Consider the following 26050-nt stretch of genomic DNA (forward strand, 5'->3'; position numbering starts at 1 on the left):
TACTGAAGGTATTCCAGAGCAAGATAGGACCAGCAGAAGAGGATCAGCACACTCTGGAAAAATTCAGGTTGGAAAGGAGAAGAGACTGTTTGCTGGATGAGGAGGAACTGGTTTTGAAGTAGTAGACGTTGTGTAATCTCTATTATTGGTTTATACAAGTGTGTGCTTGTGGGTCTTACTTCAGTGTGTGGGTTTTAACGTATCCTCTTGTTGTCTTACTAAAACTCTTAGTGTTGTTGAATAGCTGGTCTGGGTAGACTCTTTTTGACGATTCCAGGCAAGTTTCTGGGTCCCTTATTGGCCCAGGCAAAGAAGTAGAAGCTCCAATAGAAAGCTGCCATGACAGGTTTAACTTCTGAGTGGGTGTGCTCAATTCCTTCACAAGTGGGCAGTCACTATGATAAAGTAAATACTCATCTAGACTGCATTTGAAATATTGCCAAGGACACACTGTCAAGGTGGGTGGGTAAGAATCCTTTTATGGGCTTTTTTTGGGCTATTGCATAGGTGAGGAAAATGGGGGCAGAATAAAGAGGGTGAGATTGGGAGAGAGGGTGGGCTTCAGTCCCCTTGATGGAGAGCTGGATAGAATACGACTTCATTCTGCCACAGTCATTTCTCTTCTTGCTAATGATAAGGTCATGTATCCATATGATGGAATTCAAAGAATTTAAAAAAATTTCTTCAGTGGGTTCATGGCATCTCCAAAGCAGGTCACCAAGAATAATGAAAGTAAACAGAGAAGCAATCTTCCAATGACGGGAAGAGTGACTACACTTTCACATTAGTTAAAATTAGTTTCTCATGTTTCAAAAAATTTCCAATTACAGAATCACTTTATGGATGTCAATATATTTATCAACTCAGTTTATGATAGTTCTGGAAATTTCCTCATCTCAAACAGAGGTAAATAATGATGCTATTTTACATGGAGGTTTTTTGTTTCCTTTTAAGGGTTTAAATGTATTTTAAAAGATAATCCGTAGCCATAGCAAAAAATCAGAATAAGCAGTAGTAAAAAGCATATTGTCTAAAAAACCAGAACATACAAAAAAGTATAGAGTAAAAAATTAAGTTAGAGTGATTTTTAAAAATTTTAACTTTTTTGAACATAGAGTTTTTGTGCTGCTCTCCTGCATTTTAAAAAGATAAACAGAAGCTTCTTCTTCTGTTTTTATTTTTCAGCTAAGGGTATTGGTCAAATTGGTCTACTTATTGATAGCCTTAGAAACTTTCTAATCGTGGAAAATGGTGCATCAGGTGGAGTTTTGGGAAAGTTATATGTACAGTTTTAAAAAACTGGTCTACTCTCTTTCTTGGAACTGTCCATTTTTGCTTCCATTCATTGTTTTGGTTCCTAGTTGACATGGTTGAGCTTTACACATATGTGTTAGATATATATATACATATATGTGTTAGATATATATATGTATATATATATATATAAGGGTTAATAGAATGGCTGATGGTCCCATTCCAACTCTCAATTGGAGATGATCACCTGGGGGATTTGTGATACTAAATAGGAACCTTAGTTCCCATTTTGCAATCCAGCTCTGGTGTTAAATATACACTTCTTTGGAGCAGCCCTCAGCTTGGAATTCTTTCTTCCTCCCCTGCTTCCCCCTCCTCCCTCCATCCCTTCCCTTTCCCTCTTCACCTTCTACCTTCTTTCCTCCCTCCCTTCCTCCTTTCTCTCTTATATCCTTTTTTCCTTTTTCTTTGCTATTTTGTGTAGAATTCTTTTTTTTTAAGGTAGATAAGAGCTCTGATTCTTGGAACAAGAAACACAATTTTAGTGCCAAGTGAGCTAATATCATTAAACATACACAATTAGCCAAGGTGCTGAGGAGGAATAATTTATAAATTATGAAATTACCAGGGAGTAATTTTATGAAGAGAAATAGCAATTTTATTATGCTATCTGCATATGTCAACATACACTCACATGCATAGGCACGTGACTATTTTTATTCCCAAGTGCCTACTAATATTACAGGAAGAGGCCTTGGAGATGATTCAGTTTATCTGCCTTACATTATAGAAGGGGAAACTAAAGCCCCAAGAAGTTAGGCTACTTGTCCAGGGTCACCAAGACACATCTGTCTGAGCTGTATTCACAACCCAGTCTTTGGACTTCTAAGCTTCCCCCATTATATCACAGGATTATGTATTATTTGTTTTGCATGTGTTTTTCCCAATCTTATTTTGAAAAAAAAATACCTATAGAAAAATTGAAAGAATGTTAAATACTATGATCACCAATATATTCTTTATCAATTGTTAACATTTTGCCACATTGGTTTTTCTCCCTGTTTCTGTCTCTGTCTGTCTGTTTGTCTCTCTATGCATATGTAAGATATGCATATGCATATCTTTCTTTTTTACACTTTTTACACTTTCTTTTTCTTTTTTCTAAACAGTTTGAAAGGAAGTTGCAAACATCACTCTTAAATAGCTCAGGACATGTTTCCTAAGAACAAAGACATTCTTCTACATAAGCACAATAAATTATCCCAATTTATCATTGACATACTATTATTATTATATCACATTCAGTCTATATTCACATTTCCCAACTCTCCTTGTAATACCATTTATTTATTCTTTTTTCAATCTAGTGATCCAAGTAAGGATCACACTTGGCATTTAGTTGTCATGTCTATTTAGTTTCTTTTAATCTGGAATGATTCTCCCATCGGTTTTTTAGGGTCTTTTATAACACTGACAGTTTTGCAGAGTCAGGTCCGATTGTTTGGTTGAATTTGGATTTGTCTGGTTGTTTCTCCATGATTAGCTTTAAGATAAGCATTTTTAAGCCCAGAACTCTCCACAGGTGATGTTATGTACTTCCCGTTGCATCACACCAACAGGCATGTATTGTCAAATGGCTCTATTATTGTTGAGACTAATATTTACATTTCTTTTTAATAAATCTGTATGGACATTTAGAGACACTTAAAGGTCATGAAAAACACTATAAGAAGAAAATCATCTCAGCCTGAGAATCCTATATATTTGTGATAGAAAAAGTCATGTAGTCAAAATAGACTCAGAAGCCAATTTTGAATCACTCAGAGCAGTATGTCCTCTCATGGCTGTGTTTATAGGTACTGACTTATCCAACTTTCTCTGAATTTGGAGCAGTATTATAACTACACCGAAACTATATTTCAGCTGATTAACCCTGGTATTAGCAAAATCCTTAATTAGAGGTCAGTATTCTATAGTGAGAAGCAGAGTGGAGCCTGGGAGCCGAGTTCTATAGAAGGATCATTAAGGATTGGGCAGCGTGGGAGAAGAGAAGGTACTAGGAGACAATTCACTGGTTTAAAGTTCATCTTTTATTCTTATTAAAAAACAAGTCAACAGTCACTTATCACTTAATTTTGGGGAGATAAAATGAAATGAATATGTTTTCTTTAACATGTGATGATAAATTTTAGTTATTTCTCCTAAGCTAAGTAGGGAAGTTTTAAGGACTAAAAGGGAATTTCTTCTCTATCCTTGGACTAACGGACTTCCTTTCCTGAACACTTTCATCTTATCTTCTCTGCTTTGCTCTTTGCTTTGTTTTTCTTATCCCACTACCCATCAGTCATTTTGTCTCTAGCCCACTGATCAGTTCAATGCAAATCTAGTCTCTCCTGTCCTTGAACCTCATTTTATTATACTTCATTGATTTGTCACCTCTCAGACAACTCTCAGGGAAACACCTTCTGCATTAACTTGTCCTTCTCTTCTCATATACGTATGCCTTTTATACCCCTTATCCTACCTCTACATATGGGATCTGGAAAATTGCCTTTTTCTAAAAGTCTGATATCTGGGATTTAGTTTTCTCACTGTCAGTGTAGTTTTATTAATAAATATATGTTGGGTCACAGCACAATCTTAGTTTCTTCTGTATGGGAATCACTTTTTTTCTCATCTCATACTATATATTTCTACCATTGGAGATATTGAACATCTCATGACACTTTTTATTGGAGGAATGCTCAAGGAAATCACTAATATATTACAAGGCTCAAGTCAGGATGGGTTTGCTCACTGCTGCTACGCATAGAATGGTATTAGTTCTGACAGTATGGTTTCATAAAAAGAATTCAGTATGTTAAGTGTGTATTGATAGTTCCTACATTCACATGAATTCTGTGTTCAGGACTCACAGGGATGCATTTCAGAAGTGAAGGGGGGCTGCTTTACATATGGCAAATTATCTTCTCCTTCTATCTCTCATCCTTAATAAAATTTATCAGTCTTGCCTGCTCCAGGCTCTGCTATGAGCTAACTATGATTTAACCATTAATTCATGACTGAAATCCTTTTAAGGAGCAGTGACAATGCCTTTAAGTATGGCTGAAAAGAAAGTAAGGCAGAACACAATTAGGAAGATGTATTTTTGGGGGGTGGTGGTGGTGAAAAAAAGGAGAGCATTTCTTAGGTTTTATAGATTATAACATAATTTGACTGACTCATTATCTTTCTCCCTCTCATGTTATTCTGTAATTGTGATCACTTTCATCATTTTTCTTGACTTTTTAACTGGCTATTATAAAAATACGCCCAGATCCTGTAAGTTTTGGTAAAAAACAGAACCCCTCAACCCATTCTTTAAAATAGAACTTGTTATTATTCTTTTACTTGTAAAAGTAATTCACACTCTTTATAAGAAATTCAGTATCTAGTGTGTCACAACCATATTATTTTCGGTGTATTTTCTTAGGCTTTTCTTTCAGTGAAGAGTTTTGCTGATTTGTATAACATGGTTGTTATTATATAGACTATGCACATTTTCTTTTTATTTTTTTGATAAATTTATTTATTTATTTATTTATTTATTTATTTATTTTTGGCTGCGTTGGGTCTTCCTTGCTGCGCGTGGGCTCTCTCTAGTTGCGGCGAGCGGGGGCTACTCTTTGTTGTGGTATGCGGGCTTCTTATTCTGGTGGCTTCTCTGGTTGCGGAGCACGGGCTCTAGGCATGCGGACTTCAGTAGTTGTAGCACACGGGCTCAATAGTTGTGGTGCGTGGGGTCTAGGGTGTGCGGGCCTCAGTAGTTGTGGCGCATGGGCTTAGCTGCTCCGCGGCATGTGGTATCTTCCCGGACCAGGGATTGAACCTGTGTCCCCTGCATTGGCAGGCGTATTCTTAACCACTGTGCCACCAGGGAAGTCCCTATGGTAGTATTTTGATGGCACTCTGGCAAAATTCTAGATGAATTGTTTATGAGGACTCTTCACGAAAGAAAAACTGACCATTTAAAACCAGAATGAGTCCACAAACAATAATTTATGTCAAAGTAACTATTTTTACATAGGTTATTAGATTCAAAGATGGAAAGAATTCTGTGAACATAGGCTATTTCCACAAGGCATGCATTGGAAACTTTTATATTCTTGCAGGCAAGAAGGAGAAGTTTAGGCTGGGTGATAATCCTGTTAGGTGGATTAACAACTGGTTAAAGAGCTCATACAGTAGGATACTGATTGATGGGAGCCTTGAGTTGTGTGCAACAGGGCTCCAATATAAGCTATAGTTTAATGAACATTTTTCTAATTACTAGAATGAAGAGATCAAAGCCTTCTTACCAAATGTGTGTAGGTCCCAAACTGGGAACCTTAATGAATGTTCTAGATGAAGGAATCTTTAAAAAAAGAATCTCAATTGATGGAAATCATGGTAGTAGGCCTACATGTAAAGTATAAAGAGCTTAGTTTAAAACAATGAATTGAGCAATTACAAGATGGGAGTCTTCATGCAAGTAAAAGGATTGAGTATCTTTATTGTCTGAGAGCTCTACATAAGGAAAGAGTATTATATACTTATTTGAATCAGCAGAGTAGAAGAAAACAGAACCAGTAGTATACACAGACACAGACACACGCACAGACACACATACACACATAGACATACATGCATTAATTGGTGGATGGCTGGTAAGTCTGAAATCAGGCAAGCTAGAAATTCTGGCCGGACTCAGTGTTGCAGTTTTGAGTGTGAAGGCAGTCTGGAGTCAGAATTCCTTTCTTTTATGGGGACCTCCATCTTTTCTTTAAGGCCTTCAATGGATTGGATGAGGCTTACCCACATTATGGAGGGTAATCTGCTTTACTCAAAGTCTACCCTTCACAGCAACATCTAGATTGGTGTTTAACCAGACAGTTGGGTATCATATCCTAGCCAAATTGACATAGAAAATTAACCATCATAATATTATTCATGTAATATTGAGTTGAGGTGATAGTTATCATATTCAGATCAGTTAATGGTGAACATCTCGTAATTTGGTTTTAGTTCTGGTAAGAGTTTATGAAGCTCATTCTCACTGGAACAGGTCAAGCAGTGAGTTTATTGAGTTGGTGAAAAGCTAGCAAGACATGTCATTTAAAGAATAGTTGGAGGAACTGTGATGTGCTTAGAAAGAATAAAATCCAGAAAAGCTCTATATTACTCAGAACTCTTTTGGTTGGAGATGACTCATACTGACTTATGCAAAAAGTAAAATGGATTGACTTATGTAAATAACTGAAAAGGCTGGGACTGGGCCTGGCATAAAGTTCAGCTGATATCCAGGTTTCAAACCATGTCGTCTGATCTCTTTCCTCTATCTTTGGCTCTGATTTATTTGGCTTCTTTCTCAGGCAAAAACCTCTCCATGAGGTGGTGCCTGAAACTTTGAGTTTGCATCGTTTTAAAACTAATAACCCAAAGCAAAAAGAGAGCTTTTCTTTCTCAAACGTTCTGTAAAAAAATAAGTGGAATTGGGTCTCATTGATTTAGTTTTCGTCAAATGCCCAGTTATAAACTGACCATTGGGACAGGAAATTTGTATATGTTTATTGCCCATTCCAGAAGTGTGTACCTCCAACCCCTGCAAAAAACCACATGGATTAAGAGTGAGGAAGGTGTGGCACTAAAGGAAAACTAGATGCTGTTGCCAGAAGAAGGGTAAGAAGAAGGATGGGTACTGGCTAGCAAAAAATGATATTCTTCACTATAAAGGACTTGATCATTATGTTTCAAACATTTGTAAGACTATAATGTATTAGAAAGATTAGGATTTTGCTATTTATCCCCAAAGGGAAGAACTGGTATCAATGTACAGAAGTGAAGGGGAAACAAGATTTTGTCTTTACATAACGAATAATATTCTCATAGAGTACGAGTATGGTATGTGTTGTAAGGTAACTTATGCCTTGTCCCTAGAAGAATTTCTGCAAAAACTTGATGGATATTATAGAGGTGACTCCTGTTTTGTATTAAAGAATTGCCTAGATATATTAGACAATCCTTTCTGTTATCATGACTTCATTATTCTGTTTTCTACATATATGTGTGTGCCAGTACATGCACACAACCTTGTGGTTATTAGATCTCCCAAGAGGGAAATTTAATCCAATTTCCTGATGAGGGCATTATTTAACGTCAGTTGTTTTTAAATTGCTACTTCTGTGCAATTCCTACTTCTGAATCAATTCCATGTTTCTAGTTCTTCTTAATATAGCATTACCCAAGGCATAAGTAGCTGTACATGTGGCAAAGAAGATACAGTGCTGATTAAGGTTAAGGAATTGGAAAGACAGAGGGGTGGGGTTCACTTTATCCTCGTGTACAGGTCACTTCCCCAAGCAGATAGAATATGCAATTTCTACTTTAAATTTCAGTTCTAGTACCAAACACTGAGACTATAAGGAAGAAATAACACTAAAGGGAAGCCCTCAAAGATAATTCCATCATCCATAACACCAGGCTCTTCCTGGCATTATGACTAATAAAACTCAGCTAAAAACATGTTCTAAATATTTTTATGTGCAAAAAATAGAAAATTGTAATAAAATAATGGCTGTTATTTCAAACCATGACTATAAAATGCCCCTGGGACAGAAATGCCTAATTATGAAATAAAACAACTTTTGTATCCCTCAGGCAATGTTTTCAAACTATTGCTCTCTCCAAAGTAGTCACTATAATTAGTCCAATTCCCTAGAAGAAATGAAAAGTGTAGGGGAATTCATTTAGGGCTATAGCTCTGGGCTGTGTCTTGGATTGGGACCAAATGGACTATTAAAATGTGTGTGTGAAATAAGTGTATCAGCACTGTGGGTCAGAGGATTACTTCTACCAGGAATTACTTGATATTATCTTTGAGTCATGATATTCATATGTTTTCAGCAGGTAGGCTGAGAGTTATGAATTCTAGGATGAGTTGGATGACCTTTGATGGAAGTTTATTCCCAATACTGGTGAGCTGTGCCATCTCTCCATGCCTCAGCTTTCCCAGTTCTCAAATGAGGTTAAAAATGTCTACCTATTTAGAAACAGGAAGGCTTTAAAAAAACTAATGGGCAAGGAGGGAGGAAAAACTTCAAGATTTCTCTTCTGTTTCCCCTCGAAATATTTTAAAGTACTATAATACTCAATGGGAAAAATACTCTAGAATTATAAAAACCATTATTAGGACAAGTATTTTATATTTTGCTACCTAGAATTTAAATCCTACTAAATTACTTCTAAAGACATTTTTTCAGAATTATTTTGTGCTTTATTTGTTAGGAAACATTATATGTTCATTCTATTTTAAAGGCAGACAGTTCAGTGCAGCATTTAAAGATGAATTGGACACTTTCTAGCTTTCAGAGATCAGCACTATTTTTCTCAAGCTAGGATGCTGTGCCTTCTATGTGGATTTCCTTTTCTTGACTTTAGATCTGTAGCTATGGCTTCATCCTCTTGACTTGTTCTCGGAGTGGGAGTTGAATACAATCTGTGTCAGTTAAGGTCCTGGCAGGAAATTGGGTAATTTGAATAGAGTTTAATAAGGGGACGACTTACAACAGTGTGTTCAGATTGTAGACAAACCACAAGGTACAGTCCAGAATGACTAGAGGGGTTCTCAGAGCCCTGAAAGGGAGAGAAATAGGTGGAGAGGGCTGCTTGACAGGAGCTGTGACCTTCAGTCTAGGGACTAATCCATCCTGTGGTGACAGCAGAGAGAGAGCTGGGTGAATGAGTACCTGACCTTCAGCTTTTCCTCTTTCTGATTCCCTGTCTACACTAATGGGTTCTCCTGTTAGAGAGAGTAAGAAGCTTGCTGATGGAATAGTCTACATTGATTTCTGTCTACCCTCTGATTTCCTGTCTACTCCAATGGCTTCTCCCCAGAGAACCCAACCAGCAGCCAGAGTGTGAGAAGCTTGCTGATGGAGTGGTCCGTCCAGGTCAGCCTCCCAGGACACACAGTGGAGAAAAGTGCACAGTGAATTCAGATAGGGCTAACAGAAGAGATCCGGAACAGTCTGTAGTAGTATCCTTTTCAAAAGTAGAAGTGGAGAAATAGGTTGCTACCATATTTGACTAGATTTGAAACAAAAGGTTTCATTGTCTTGTTACAGAATAAAACACACATTCAGGCCTTTAGTCAAGGGATCGCCTGAGAGTTTATCAAGCCAGGGCTTTCTGCAACAAGTGCTCTGCACGACCCAGTCTTGAGTCTCCTGCTTGCTTGCGTCTGGTTTTTATTTCATCTTTTGCAACATGAAAGCCATTTGTCTGCATTTAGAAATATCACATATTGGGACACTTTGAAAGACTCTTGTCTTAGAATCATTAGACAGTTTTCAAAAGACTGTGGAGATGTAAAGAAGAGACATTAGAAGACTCAGAGACCTCTGAGGGTGACAGTTCAGAATAAGAGATGATTTTAAAGAACATCCATGGCAAAAAGGAGTATTCAGGAAGATTCCCTGTCTTTTTTTTTTCCTCAGAAAGTTCAATGAAAATGAAACATTTTAAAGTGGTTAACACTAAGTCCAGAAAACCAAACATCTTACTCTTTTTCACTTTTCTTCTCTTTCTTTCTTTAAAATTAGGCAATTAATTTCTTCTGGTAGGATTTTCTCTGTGTCTTAAATATTGGCTTAACTTAGAAAGGCTGAGTAATTTCAATAATCACTTTATAATTATTATGTGATTCTACTATCTTAAAATTTTAATATGTCACTGTACCAAATGCAGTAATTTTATAGGAAACATATATCTTCAAATAAAATATATTTATGTATTTTAAAGGATTTCCTTAAATACTAAGATATGTCCATTTTTATTTCCTCTCAAATTTCTATTCCTTTTCTCTCCTTTACCCTAAAGCTCAAATCTGGGGAAAATGGTTTTGATTAACTCCATGTTTTCAAAGTTTTCACAGTTTACTCTTGGATCACAGATATATTCTGAGAATAAATAACACTGTATCTGTAAAAAAGTATCCTGAGTCTAGAGTGAAGAGAAGTTATGTGGATTCAAGGTGTCATTATTAACTAAATGAATCATTATTCTCTAAATTCAGCCATGGTGGGGGTTGGCCCAAGAAAGACCCTCAGTGAGACGCTCATCTCTAAAAATGTGCACTTTATCTTACAATTAACAAAGTAAACAGGTACTATTTGAATAGTAGACTGAGTGCCTGCAGACGTTGGGTATGTTCTTTGTGCATGAGATGTACTGTTTGATACAGGGAACAGTATAGAAATACATCTCTGGCTCTGAGGTGCTTCCCAAGAAGATAAAATAGGATTTGGTCTACTAGATTGGACATCCAGTCAGGCTATGATGGTAATTTAAACTTTGTGGCTGCCCTAGAGTTGTGAGCTCACAGAGATTAGTCCCTGGATTGCTCCTCAGAACCTTCTCCACCTTATGAGCCACAGAACTGTTTTCCTTTCTTATTTTATCGTGACCAAGAGGTCACAAGAATCAGAAAAATCTAACTGGAGGTTAGTCGTAGCCAACTGAAGACTGACAAACCCTTAAAGAGACTTGAGATAGATCTTCCTTTTCATTTGTTTATTTATAAGAGCTGCAGAGAAAAGAGGTTTATTGATATCTCAGAGCATAATTGGTCTTAAAAAAGCTATCAGTACAGTGGAAACCAAATTGTAGAAGAGAAGTTAATTCGTTTCACTAAGTAAGCATCTCCTCTTGCTTAACTATCCTAAAAAATGAAGCACAAATAAGTCACTAGGAAAGTGTGAAGTCAACTTGATGTGGAGTTTACATTCCCAATCAGACAAATTGGGTTATTTCAGAACCTCTTTCTGTGTGATGTGGTTGATGTAGGAATCATTGGAATGGAGTGTTTTTCTGTTTGTTTTTTTTTTTTTTTCTGGCTTATTTTACTTTTTTTGATTGGGTTTGCAGAGGAGATGCAAAAATCAGGAGAAGTTTGTGGTTGACTTTTATTGGATTAATTTTTTTAAAAAATTTCATACCTGAAGGTAGAGCTCTATTTCTATGAAATTGATGTGCTTTTAAAACTAAAATGAAGAGTTATTAAATGTGCAGCCATCTAATTTTGAGATGATGAGGACCTGAGTGAAGAGGGCAGAAGTAGGGATGAAAAGGTGAGAGGGATGCAAGAAATATTAAAGAAGAGAATTGGCTGCATGTTGGGCTGAGAGGTAAATTGAAGATGATTCCAAGGCTTTGTGTTTGTGGGTAACTCAGAGAATCATATTAACTTTAATAGGATAAAGATGTTTGAGGAGCAATTATCTTTAGAGGGTAGAGGTGAGGTGGGGAAAGGATATATAGTAGAATCTTGACGTTTACAGATACAACTTTTGCAACATCCAATAGTTCACAATGATATTACGATTACATAATGACTTTACAAATTTTCATGTATTAATTTGTAATGGAGATGATAACTCCTTCATTGAATTGTTGTGAAGATTAAATGAGGTAACTTGTATAAAATGCTTAGGGATAATGATTATGATGATCATTATCATCACAAAAATGTTAAGCAAGCATTTGAACAATTCCTCTTGTGGTGAGATTTTTACAAATATTAACTAATTTAACACCAGTGGCTCTATGAAGTAGATACTGATATTATTATCTTATTTTACAGATGAGGAAATTGAGACATAGTGAGAGGTGAAGCAACTTGCTTGAGGTTACATTAAGTGGCACAGCACGGACTCAATTCAGGTAGTCGGGCTCCAGAATTTAGCTCCTAAGCACTCTCTTCAGTAGACTCCGGGGAAAATTAGAACTGACTATTATACAAGACTGGAGTGCAAGAGAAAATATTCAGTGGTTGAGTGATCCTAGCCAACAGCCCTGCATTCATACCCCAGTTAGTAAATCTCATAAATTTGAGGACGCTTGAAGGATCCTGGGAAAGTCAACGGGTCTATGAGTATAAAGGAAAATACTTTTAACACTTTGTTATGGAAATTGTAAGGACACATGTTCAGTTCTTTAAATACCCACGAAAAAAGGAATTCATAGTAATATAATAATAATTTCAGCTGTCTTGATATTAATTTATTTGACAAATATTTTTTGAGCATCTATCACAGTGCTAAGCATTGTGGGGCATTTGATGCAGAAGAAGAAAATTCCTTCTCTTAACAAGCTTACTGTGTGGTGGGAGAGACAGATGAATGAAATGCAAGTACAATATAGTGAAGTAATTACTAGGTGGAAGTAAGCACCAGCATCCACTAACTTGGTAGTGTCAACTAACTTGGTCATAGGAGGGTCAAATATAAGGCTTTTGGGAAGAAGTGATGTAAAATACAGAACTTGAAAGATGAATAGGAAATGAGTGCAGGTGAAAATGTGAGGGGAAGTGGATAAATGAGAGAGAATGGGCTGTGCCTGTGAAACTGCAAATAGGTCAATATGATTGAAAGATACAGTTTTCTGGGGGTGAGCAACAGGTAGAGATAAAGCTGCAGAAGTGAGGCAGCGGTCAGCTCAACAAGGCCTTCTAGGTCACGGTGAGGAGTTTGAAAATTAACTTGAGGGAAATGGAACCTATTGATGTGATTTAAGCAGAGAAATACTAGCATGCTTGCAGAATATCTGGAGCATACAGGTATGCTGGTCTAGTATGAATCTTGAAGGGCCTTTGGAGAGTACATTTTTATTTACACCAAATTTATATTGAGCACCCACTACATATATAAAAGATTGTAAACTATGTGATGGAAAGATAAACTTGCACCTAAATTTTAGCATGAAGCATGTTCTTCTTTTCTAATGACTGCAGTTTTATTTTGGTGCAAACTTAAGGACACATGTGTACGGTCAGATTTTTTTTCACTACCAAATCACCAGTTATTTGTGCAGGTAGGCAGATGAACTTGATTTCTAGTCCTGACTGTGCTCTGTGATGCAGGGAGAAATCACTGTAGGCCTTGGTATTCTTTTATTTATTTATTTATTTATTTATTTATTAAAATTTTTAGCTGTGTTGGGTCTTCGTTTCTGTGCGAGGGCCCTCTCTAGTTGTGGCAAGTGGGGGCCACTCTTCATCGCGGTGCGCGGGCCCCTCACCGTCGCGGCCTCTCTTGTTGCGGAGCACAGGCTCCAGACGCGCAGGCTCAGTAATTGCGACTCACGGGCCCAGTTGCTCCGCGGCATGTGGGATCCTCCCAGACCAGGGCTCGAACCCGTGCCCCCCGCATTGGCAGGCAGATTCTCAACCACTGCGCCACCAGGGAAGCCCGGCCTTGGTATTCTTATCTGTACTGTGAGAAAGTTGAAGTAGTTCATCATTAAATTTTCCGCTAAGCTCTAAAATTCACCTGTTTTGGTTTGAAAGTTTTCAAACATTCCAGTCATGTGAAAAGTGATGAAGTTTTACAATACACTATTATTTTATGTTTTTCCCCTGCCTCTCTGGGTAGCTTCAGTGGTAGTTCCTGTTGAAGAGAGGGACTGAAATAATAGCAGGATATTCAAGTCAAGGAAGAATGGAGACCATCATATTGATTCCCACACGTTACAGATGAGGACCCTGAGGCAACCTAGTTATGCGTCTTATCCAAATTCTAGTGATGGGTCAGTGGCGGAGTGAAGTCTAGAGCCCTGAGGATTTCTACCCCAACTCAGTTCTTTTTCCTCTATTAGGGGTCAGTTTCTTGACCTCTTCCAGGATATATAAGGTGCTGTCTTAGGTAATAAATTTGGAAGAAAGTTCGATACCATGGAAGACTTCAGATGTTCTTAAGTAGAAGTGACTGTATCACTGCTAAGTAAGGGCTGCAGTTTATTTTTCTGGCTTCGAGTTGCTTAAAAAATATATATCATAATGTATATTCTGTATATATAATAATATGTATAATAATATATATGTATTTTTTGCTCCTTTATTCTTCACGAATGAGTCCTCCTTTTGCACTAGTGTTTCCCTCTCTGGTTTCTCTAAAAGAAATATCCTTAGGACGGTTTGCGGCCGCTGGGGGAGCGGCCAAGTTTGCATTGAGGGGCGAGGGAAAAGTTTCCCCCAGATGTCGCAGGCTGGGGACAGGGGCGCTGGGTAGTGGTGTGGACGTGGTCTGAAGGGCGACTGGCCACCGGAGTGAGAAAGCCGTGTGGATGACAGGCTCTTGGTGCTCCAGCCAGGCGTCAAGGCTGTGCGTCTGAGGTGGGAGAGCCAAGTTCAGGACACTGGTCCACAAGACACCTCCCAGCTCCACATAATATCAAACGATGAAAATCTCCCAGAGATCTCCATCTCAACGCCAAGACCCAGCTCCACTCAATGACCAGCAAGCTACAGTGCTGGACACACTATGCCAAACAACTAGCAAGACAGGAACACAGCACCATCCATTAGCAGAGAGGCTGCCTAAAATCATAAAAAGGCCACAGACACCCCAAAACACACCACTAGACGTGGACCTGCCTACCAGAAAGACAAGATCCAGCCTCATCCACCAGAACACAGGCACTAGGGCCCTCCACCAGGAAGCCTACACAACCAACTGAACCAACCTTAGCCACTGGGGACAGACACCAAAAGCAACGGGAACTATGAACCTGCAGTCTGCAAAAGGAGACCTCAAACATAGTAAGTTAAGCAAAAGGAGAAGACAGAGAAACACACAGCAGATGAAGGAGCAAGGCAAAACCCCACCAGACCTAACAAATGAAGAGGAAATAGGCAGTTTACCTGAAAAAGAATTCAGAATAATGATAGTAAAGATGATCCAAAATCTTGGAAATAGAATGGAGAAAATACAAGAAACGTTTAACAAGGACCTAGAAGAACTAAAGAGCAAAAAAACAATGATGAACAACACAATAAATGAAATTTAAAATTCTCTAGAAGGGATCAATAGCAGAATAACTGAGGCAGAAGAACGGATAAGTGACCTGGAAGATAAAATAGTGGAAATAACTACTGCAGAGCAGAATAAAGGAAAAAGAATGAAAAGAATTGAGGACAGTCTCAGAGACCTGTGGGACAATATTAAACACACCAACATTCGAATTATAGGGGTCCCAGAAGAAGAAGAGAAAAAAAAAGGGACTGAGAAAATATTTGAAGAGATTATAGTTGAAAATTTCCCTAATATGGGAAAGGAAATAGTTAATCAAGTCCTGGAAGCACAGAGAGTCCAATACAGGATAAATCCAAGGAGAAACATGCCAAGACACATATTAATCAAACTATCAAAAATTAAATACAAAGAAAAAATATTAAAAGCAGCAAGGGAAAAATAACAAATACCACACAAGGGAATCCCCATAACGTTAACAGCTGATCTTTCAGCAGAAACTCTGCAAGCCAGAAGGGAGTGGCAGGACATATTTAAAGTGATGAAGGAGAAAAACCTACAACCAAGATTACTCTACCCAGCAAGGATCTCATTCAGATTTGACAGAGAAATTAAAAACCTTACAGACAAGCAAAAGCTAAGAGAATTTAGCGTCACCAAACCAGCTTTACAACAAATGCTAAAGGAAATTCTCTAGGCAGGAAACAGAAGAGAAGGAAAAGATGTCCAATAACAAATCCAAAACAATTAAGAAAATGGTAATAGGGACATACATATCGATAATTACCTTAAATGTAAATGGATTAAATGTTCCCACCAAAAGACATAGACTGGCTGAATAGATACAAAAACAAGACCCGTATATATGCTGTCTACAAGACACCCACTTCAGACCTAGGGACACATACAGACTGAAAGTGAGGGGATGGAAAAAGATATTCCATGCAAATGGAAATCAAAAGAAAGAAAGCTGGAGTAGAAATTCTCATATCGCACAAAATAGACTTTAAAACAAAGACTATTACAAGCGACAAAGAAGGACACTACATAATGATCAAGGCATCAATCCAAGAAGAAGATATAACAATTGTAAATAGTTATGCACCCAACACAGGAGCACCTCAATACATAAGGCAAATTCTAACAGCCATAAAAGGGGAAATCGACAGTAACACAATCATAGTAGGGGACTTTAACACCCCATTTCACCAATGTACAGATCATCCAAAATGAAAATAAATAAGGAAACACAAGCTTTAAATGATACATTTAACAAGATGGACTTAATTGATATTTATAGGACATTCCATCCAAAAACAACAGAATACACATTCTTCTCAAGTGCTCATGGAACATTCTCCAGGATAGATCATATCTTGGGTCACAAATCAAGCCTTGGTACATTTAAGAAAATTGAATCATATCAAGGGTCTTTTCTGACCACAATGCTATGAGACTAGATATCAATTACAGGAAAAAATCTGTAAAAAATACAAACACATGGAGGCTAAGCAATACACTACTTAATAACCAAGAAATCACTGAAGAAATCAAAGAGGAAATCAAAAAATACCTAGAAACAAATGACAATGAAAACACAACAACGCAAAACCTATCGGATGCAGCAAAAGCAGTTCTAAGAGGGAAGTTTATAGCAATACAATCCTACGTTAAGAAACAAGAAACTTCTCAAATAAAGAACCTAACCTTACACCTAAAGCAATTAGAGAAAGAAGAACAAAAAACCCCAAAGGTAGCAGGAGGAAAGAAATCATAAAGATCAGATCAGAAATAAATGAAAAAGAAATGAAGGAAACAATAGTAAAGATCAATAAAACTAAAAGCTCGTTCTTTGAGAAGATAAACAAAATTGATAAACCACTAGCCAGACTCATCAAGAAAAAAAAGGAGAAGACTCAAATCAATAGAATTAGAAATGAAAAAGGAGAAGTAACAACTGACACTGCAGAAATACAAAGGATCATGAGAGATTACTACAAGCAAGTATATGGCAATAAAATGGACAACCTGGAAGAAAGGGACAAATTCTTAGAAATGCACAACTTTCCGAGACTGAACCAGGAAGAAAGACAAAATATGAACAGACCAATCACAAGCACTGAAATTGAGACTGTGATTTAAAATCCTCCAACAAACAAAAGCCCATGACCAGATGGCTTAACAGGCAAATTCTATCAAATATTTAGAGAAGAGCTAACACCTATCCTTCTCAAACTCTTCCCAAATATAGAAGAGGGAGGAACACTCCCAAACTCATTCTACAAGGCCACCATCACCCTGACACCAACACCAGAGAAAGATGTCACAAAGAAAGAAAACTACAGGGCAATATCACTGATGAACATAGATGCAAAAATCCTCAACAAAATACGAGCAAACAGAATCCAACAGCAGATTAAATGGATCACACCAAGATCAAGTGGGGTTTATTCTAGGAATGCAAGGATTCTTCAATATAGGCAAATCAATCAATGTGATAAACCATATTAACAAATTGAAGGAGAAAAACCATATGATCATCTCAATAGATGCAGAGAAAGCTTTTGACAAAATTCAACACCCATTTATGATAAAAACCCTCCAGAAAGTAGGCATAGAGGGAACGTTCCCCAACATAATAAAGACCATATATGACAAACCCACAGCCAACATCGTCCGTAATGGTGAAAAACTGAAACCATTTCCACTAAGATCAGGAAGAAGACAAGGTTGCCCACTCTCACCACTATTATTCAACATAGTTTTGGAAGTGTTAGCCACAGAAATCATAGAAGAAAAAGAAATAAAAGGAATCCAAATTGGAAAAGAAGAAGTAAAGCTGTCACTGTTTGTAGATGACACGGTACTATACATAGAGAATCCTAAAGATGCTACCAGAAAACTACTAGAGCTAATCAATGAATTTGGTAAAGTAGCAAGATACAAAATTAATGCACAGAAATCTCTTGCATTCCTATACACTAATGATGACAAATCTGCAAGTGAAATTATGAAAACACTCCCATTTACCATTGCAACAAAAAGAATAAAATATCTAGGAATAAACCTACCTAAGGAGCCAAAGACCTGTTTGCAGAAAATTATAAGACACTGGTGAAAAAAATTAAAGATGATACAAAGAGATGGAGAGATATACCATGTTCTTGGACTGGAAGAATCAACATTGTAAATATGAGTATACTACCCAAAGCAATCTACAGATTCAATGCAATCCCTATCAAACTACCACTGGCATTTTTCACAGAACTAGAGCAAAAAATTTCACAATTTGTGTGGAAGCACAAAAGACCCCGATTAGCCAAAGCAATCTCGAGAAAGAAAAACGGAGCTGGAGGAATCAGGCTCCCTGACTTCAGACTATACTACAAAGCTACAGTAATCAAGACAGTATGGTAGTGGCACAAAAGCGGAAATATAGAGCAATGGAACAGGATAGAAAGCCCAGAGATAAAGCCACGCACATATGGTCACTTTATCTTTGATAAAGGAGGGAAGAATATACAGTGGAGAAAAGACAGCCTCTTCAATAAGTGTTGCTGGTAAAACTGGACAGCTACATGTAAAAGAATGAAATTAGAACACTTCCTAACACCATACAGAAAAATAAACTCAAAATGGATTAAAGACCTAAATGTAAGGCCACACACTATCAAACTCTTAGAGGAAAACATAGGCAAAACATTCTAACACATAAATCACAGCAAGATCCTATTTGACCCACCTCCTAGAGAAATGGAAATAAAAACAAAAATCAACAAATGGGATCTAATGAAACTTAAAAGCTTTTACACAGCAAAGGAAACCATAAACAAGACGAAAAGACAACCCTCAGAATGGGAGAAAATATTTGCAAATGAAGCAACTGACAAAGGATTAATCTCCAAAATTTACAAGCAGCTCATGAAGCTCAATATCAAAAAAACAAACAACCCAATCCAAAAATGGGCAGAAGACCTAAATAGACATTTCTCCAAAGAAGATATACAGATTGCCAACAAACACATGAAAGAATGCTCAACATCATTAATCATTAGAGAAATGCAAATCAAAACTACAATGAGATATCATCTCACACCGGTCAGAATGGCCATCATCAAAACATCTACAAACAATAAATGCTGGAGAGGGTGTGGAGAAAAGGGAACCCTCTTGCACTGTTGGTGGGAATGTAAATTGATACAGCCACTATGGAGAACAGTATGGAGGTTCCTTAAAAATCTAAAAATAGACCTACCATATGACCCCCAATCCCACTACTGGGCATATACCCTGAGAAAACCATAATTCAAAAAGAGTCATGTACCAAAATGTTCATTGCAGCTCTATTTACAATAGCCAGGACATGGAAGCAAGCTAAGTGTCCATCAACAGATGAATGGATAAAGAAGATGTGGCACATATATGGAATGGACTATTAGCCATAAAAAGAAATGAAATTTAGTTATTTGTAGTGAGGTGGATGGACTTAGAGTCTGTTATACAGAGTGAAGTAAGTCAGAAAGTGAAAAACAAATATAGTGTGCTAACACATATATATGGAATCTAAAAAAAAAAAAGAAAAATGGTCATGAAGAACCTAGGGGCAAGACAGGAATAAAGACACAGACCTACTAGCAAATGGACTTGAGGATACGGGGAGGGGGAAGGGTAAGCTGGGACAAAGTGAGAGAGTGTCATGGACATATATACACTACCAGACGTAAAATAGATAGCTAGTGGGAAGCAGCCGCATAGCACAGGGAGATCAGCTCAGTGCTTTGTGACCACCTAGAGGGGTGGGATAGGGAGGGCGGGTGGCAGGGATATGCAAGAGGGAAGAGATATGGGGACATATGTATATGTATAACTGATTCACTTTGTTATAAAGCAGAAACTAACACACTGTTGTAAAGCAATTATACTCCAATAAAGATGTTAAAAAAAAAAAAAGAAAGATCCTTTTTCCTCCTTTCCCCACCCCGCAGTTCTCTTACATCAGCCACTAAATGATCTTCCTGTAGTTGAGGAAGCTGGCAGCCTCCAATCTGCAGCCTTTAGATAGCCAGCTAATTAAGGGGAAAGCAGGTGTGGACGGGTCTATTCAGCCTGTAAATAAGTGCCAAAAATTAAAGTTATTGGTCTGTGAGTGTTAGCAGGTGGAAGCAGTATTTTATACCTTTTATAGAGGAGGGGAAAAGGAGGGGGGTTAGAAGGCGCTAAGAGTCGGGAAGAAAAAATGACTTTTTATAACTAAAAGCTCTTCGAAAGAGAATGTGTCTACTTCTGAAACATTGTCTTGTTTGGGATTAATCCTAAAAACATATAATTGCCTGCCCTAAGGGTGTAACGTTCCCTGAGTAGGGCTCCATGAACTGTATGGCCTGGGCAAAAATAATTCATGGTCTCAAGCTGATACTGGCATAACTCATGACTGACTGCAGACAGAAGTGCCTGTGTTCTTTTGTGATTTCTGTTCTCCATTTCTTACATATGCTCAAATGCCCAGAGTTCCCTATCTGCAAAGCCCCTCACTTAAATGCTGAGAAAAAAATATGATCTATTGTTGCACAACTTAATGCATTACTTAATGAAGCGATCTGGAAATAAAATTTATATGAGGAAATGAATTCCTGGGAGCGTACGTCTCCCTTTGTCATTTCTTTTTTCTTCCCGATTTTTCCCCCTTTCTTTTTCCTTCCTTTGTGTTTAATAATTTATTTTAGCATTTCTTAACTGGAGGACATTTTTCAGTAGAGTGTTATGGCAGAACACCACAAAAGCATCATATATTATGCATTCAAAATACATTAATACACGGCTGAAATGCTAACCCGTACAATAGAATAATTATACTGTATCTTCATTGAAATTGTACACATGGCTTTGTGATCACGCTCATTAATTTAGGTCTAAATGAAGCAAAATTATTCTGCATGGCTGCTGAGTTAATTTATGTGATATAAGTAAAGAAAAGTTAAATAAAGTGTGATGGAAAATGAGATTGCAGCCAAGCAATTAGGTCCAGAGGAACAGGTTCACTCATCTCCCCAGGCTTGCTGGCCCGTCTTGTGTACAAAAATTATTCATGTTGTTGCAAAAATTTGTTCATTTTAAGACTGTATCATGGAATGTCCTGATGGAAGTTCTGAAGCATCTTATTCACAGCTAAATTTTAGTGGGGAAGAGTAATGTACCAGTATGATGGTTGCTTTTGCTTGGAGCTATTCAAGTATCCAGGTAAAACAACACAAATTTGTCTATTGATGTGAGCCTGAACTCCTGACATAATGGGAAAAATGCTTTGCTCTAATGAGTAGTATTTTTGGGGATCTGAAAATCTTACAAGTAGAGTGCATATTGTATATTCTCTCTAGTAGACAAAGAAACTTTTTTTTAATTGAGGAGGAAAAAGTGTCACCATGATTTTTTAATAGTACAGCAATTTATGTATGATATGTCTTCGAAAAAGCTACCCCATTGCCTTCTACCTTATTTTAGCCCATTTCAAGGTTTTTCAAAGTGGTAACTAGTTTCAGTTTTGTGATCAGTGTGATAATAATTGTCTTACAAGACAGAGGAATGATTATATTTCTGTATTTAGAAAAGAAACCGATTTTGAATCCAAATACCATTTGAAAACATCCACAAAAGCCTCTATCCTTCGTTTACTTAAACTTTCATTTCTGTGAGAGAAAAGCAGATTTGATTTTTTTTAAATAGAAAAAGTTTCACTGGCCTCAGTTCTGGAGATTCAAAGATGAATAAGACAGGGCCTCTATCCTCCTGATGGTTTGAATCCAATCGACTGAAAGAAAAAAAAAAAAAGAACATGTGCAAATAGCTAATAGACTCTACCACAAGCAAGGAGAGAGTTCAAACTACAATGGAGATTCTAAGAGAAATATTCAAATCCAAGTGGGAGTGGGGTGAAGACAGCCTTCATGAAGAAAATTACCTTTGATATTAACCTTGGGGGAAAGCACAGGCTCTGATAGAGAAGACATAGAGGTTTGGGGCAAAGGAATAATGGGTAAGAGGTGAAGTGGTCAGGAGTTGGGGTAAGGGTCTGGAGTGTAGGATCCTGTGGGGCACTTGTAAGAAAGAAACCTAGAAAGGTAGACTGGGATAACATTGAGGGGGTTGAGGTTGGGTGAGGCACTTTTATTTCTCTTGGAGGTAAGGAAGGGGCATTGAAAGTTTGTGAGCAGCTAGGGGCTGTCAGTGATGTAAGGGCTAAATCAGAACAGGGACACTTGGGGGCAGGGAGGCTGGGAGGTCATTAGGGGATTGAGCAACTACCCAGGTAAGTGACAATTAGTGATTAAACTAGGAAAATGTCGGTGGGGATGATAATAAAGGACTATGTTGGGGCAATTTGCAGGCCCAATTGGTTGGATATTGGGGAGAAGAAAAGAAAGAAGAGAGAGATACTGGTAACTTTAACAGAAATCCAAAGGAGTTGCAGAATGTGGTAGAAAGGAAAACTCAGTTTTATACTTGTGTGTTTTGAGGTGCTTCTGGAACATTTGTAAAAGATGTGTAGCAGCCAGTTGTAAATTCAGGTTAGAGCTTCTTGGAGAACTTGAGCCTAGGGAGACACTGTAGAAGGCCAAACACGTAATATTAATAATTGAAGCCATGGGAGTAGGTGGCATTGCTCAGGAATAATAAGTAGAGGCGAGACAAAAGTAAAAAGAAGACTTTAAGGGTAGATTTCTTCACTTTGGGAAAGGAGAAGAAATTGAAGGATAGAGGGGAGTAATCAGACACACAGGAGACCACGAGGATGATGTAATTCAGTGAAGTGTATGAAGGAGAGAGTTTTAAGAAGGACAAAACCAACAGGATAACATATAGCAGAGTGGCTGAGTAGGAGGAAGACAAAGACAAAACTACCGAGTTTGGTGTTCCAAAGGTCAGTGGCTACTTCAGTGCACAGATGGAGACAGAAAATGGACTGTAAATGCTTAGACTCGGATGAGCAGTGGGTTGAAGGTGCTACTCTTTCAAGGTAAACAAAGAATGTTGAGATCAGTCTAGAAAAAGGAATCTTTTGAAAAGATTGGATGTAAATCTTTGAGCCTTCTCTGATAGATTTTTCCAGGCTATTTTCACTGAAGCCCTCTGCTCCGTGAAGCACAAGTCTCATCCCAACGGTGATTTCCCATCATTTGCTAGGATTCTGTGGAGCAGGGAAGTCATTTCATAATGGGAACCTCCTCTCATATACTGACACGAACGTCTCCCTTCTATGAAAGGACTTCATTTTCTCAGGGACACGCTGCCTTCCTGTCATGTTTCTGTAGAATAAAAAGTGGTAAAAAACTTTACCAACCTCCACTGATAAACTTGGAGGTCATGATTCTTGAATATAGCAACTTATATATCTATTGACTGTAGGGAGGTAGGAACACATTTTTTTCATGAGCTCTTCCATCCAGTGGGGCACTATGCCTCAGTCTACTTTGTACTCCTCAGATCCATTGTCTCACAGAACCAGTTGTAAAGACGGCGTAAAGACTTTTGGTCAGAAGGAAAGAGGAAGAGAAGATAATAAAGAATTTAATGGAACAGAAAATTGCACATTCCGAATTCATTTAACAAATCTCTACTTTTTATTTTCATCATGAAGGGAGCAAATGTCCATTTCCCTCTTTCCCTTTCATTTTATTCTGCTATTGATGATGGTTTTCTTTCATACTGCTTTACTTAGTGTAGAAAATACAGTGTCAAGGATTCAAGCAAATATACGGTTAAATCTTTGTTCTCAAGATTCCAAAGATCAATGGTAATATTTTCCGGCACTAATTTTTAAACTTTAATCCTATAGAGTATTTTATTTGTCATCTCTATTCTGTGTCACATGATTTATGCAATCATTGTCTTGGCTTGAGGCACTTGAAAATAAGGTCTTTTTTTGCATATCAAGGAGTGTATGAAGTTCCAAATATTCTCGCAGATATTATGAGATCACTTGGGGGAAAAGTGCTGCCTCAGCAGAAATGCTGTAGCTGTCACTGATTTGTGGAGACATCAGAGGGAAATGAAGGGAGACCAAAGCCTGAATAAAGCAGTCATTTCAAGTATAAGTAATACCAAGAACAAAGTTTTACTTATTTATAGTTTCCACAATTTTAGAGAGTTAGTGCCTGGGGTTTTTCCTTGGCCCCTTCTGTTTGTGTACAATTATCTTGAGACTGATTTTCCAGCAAATAGTATGCTCAAAAGTGGGAGTAATTCATGAGAATGTATTTATTCAGTGACTCATTAAAACTACATTCACATTTTTACTAAGCGATACAGTTTTGATTTTCTATGTGAACTGTTTGGCATAGCATTATTGACTTATATTTGCTTTGAATATTTATATTTAATGCTTATGAAGTTTTGGCCTCTATTTCCTTTAAATCATCAGTCTAACTTTAATTTTTCTTACCTTAGTATAACTGCCTTCCTCTACCTCTCTCTCCTTTTTCTGTTACCTCTAGTTCCTTATCCTCTTCTTAGGAGATAGGGAACCAACCCAGTTTTACCTAAAATTAAAAACTCTTGCCTTGGAAAGCATGCTCTGCAACTACTCATGATTCCCTGTGCTGACTCATCATTCTCTCCCAGGATCTCTGCACCACCCTACATCCCTAATGGTGTCCTACCTTAACTTTTCACCCGACTCTGACTCACTTAACTCTGGCTTTAGGGTCCAGGAGTACATGGTAAGTAGTTTCTCCCTGTTATGGGTTGAATTCTGTTGCCCCAAAAGATATGTTCAAGTCCTAATCCCAGTACTTGTGAATATGACCTTATTTCTAAATCATCTTTGTGGATGTCAGCAAGTTAAAATGAGCTCATACTGGATTAGGATGGGCCCTAGTCCAATGACTGATGTCCTTACAAGCAGAGGGAAATTCGGACACAGACACACAGGAAGAACAACATAAAGACAGAGGCAGAGATTGGAGTGATGCATCTATAAGTCAAAGAATGCCAAGGATTGCCAGCAACCACTAGAAGCTATGCAGAGGCACAGACATATCTTCCTTTACAGCCTCTAGAAGGAGTGAACCTGGCCAACACCTTGGTTTTGGACCTCTAGCTTCAAGAGATGAGAGAATAAATTTCTGTTTTTTTGAGTGACCCAATTTGTGTTAATTTGTTATAGAAGCCCTAGGAAACTAATTTACCTTTCTTTTTATATATTTTAAAAGTTATGTAGTTTTTTTTCTAGTTTAAAAAGAAAGAGAAAAAGAGGTTCTTTTTTCTTGCTTCAATTACTATGACACTTTTATTGTATTTTAGGCTTCATTGAGATAAAATTGACATATAACATTGTGTAAGTTTAAGGTGTACAATGTGATGATTTGAGACATGTATATTTTGTGAATGTTTATCACAATAAACTTAGTTAATGCATCCTTTACCTCATATAATTACAAATTTGTTGTTATGGTGAGAACATTAAAGCTGTACTCTCACAGCAACTTTCAAGTACACAATACAGTTTTGTTAACTATAGTCACCATGCTGTGTATTAGATCCGCAGAGCTTATTCATCTTATAACTGAAAGTTTGTACCCTTTGACCAACATTTCCCATTTCCCTCATCCCTAAACACCTGGCAACCATCATTCTACTCTTTGTTTCCATGCGTTTAATGTTTTTACGTTCTGTTTATAACTGAGATCATACAATATTTGTCTTTCTCTGTCTGACTTATCTCACGTAGCATAATGCTCTCAAGGTCCATCCATGTTGTTGCAAATGGCAGGATTTCCTTCTTTTTATTGCTGAATAATATTCCTGTGTGTGTGTGTGTGTGTGTGTATGTGTATGTGTGTATCACATCGTCCTTATCCATTCATCTATCAAAGGACACAGGTTGTATCCATGTCCTAGCTATTGTAAATAATGCTGCAGTGAAAATGAGAGTGCAGATATCTCTTAGAAATCCCGATTTCATCTTCTTTAGATATATA

The 26050-nt window shown here is 37.5% G+C and overlaps 1 long non-coding RNA gene across 1 annotated transcript in view; it reads left to right on the forward strand.

Moving 5' to 3' along the window:
- LOC309638856 overlaps positions 1-26050 on the forward strand; it is a 164542-nt gene that overhangs the window by 125333 nt on the left and 13159 nt on the right. The gene's annotated exons all lie outside the window — the stretch shown is intronic.

Source organism: Balaenoptera physalus, assembly GCF_965194825.1.
Source record: "Balaenoptera physalus genome assembly, chromosome: 11".
Taxonomy (NCBI): domain Eukaryota; kingdom Metazoa; phylum Chordata; class Mammalia; order Artiodactyla; family Balaenopteridae; genus Balaenoptera; species Balaenoptera physalus.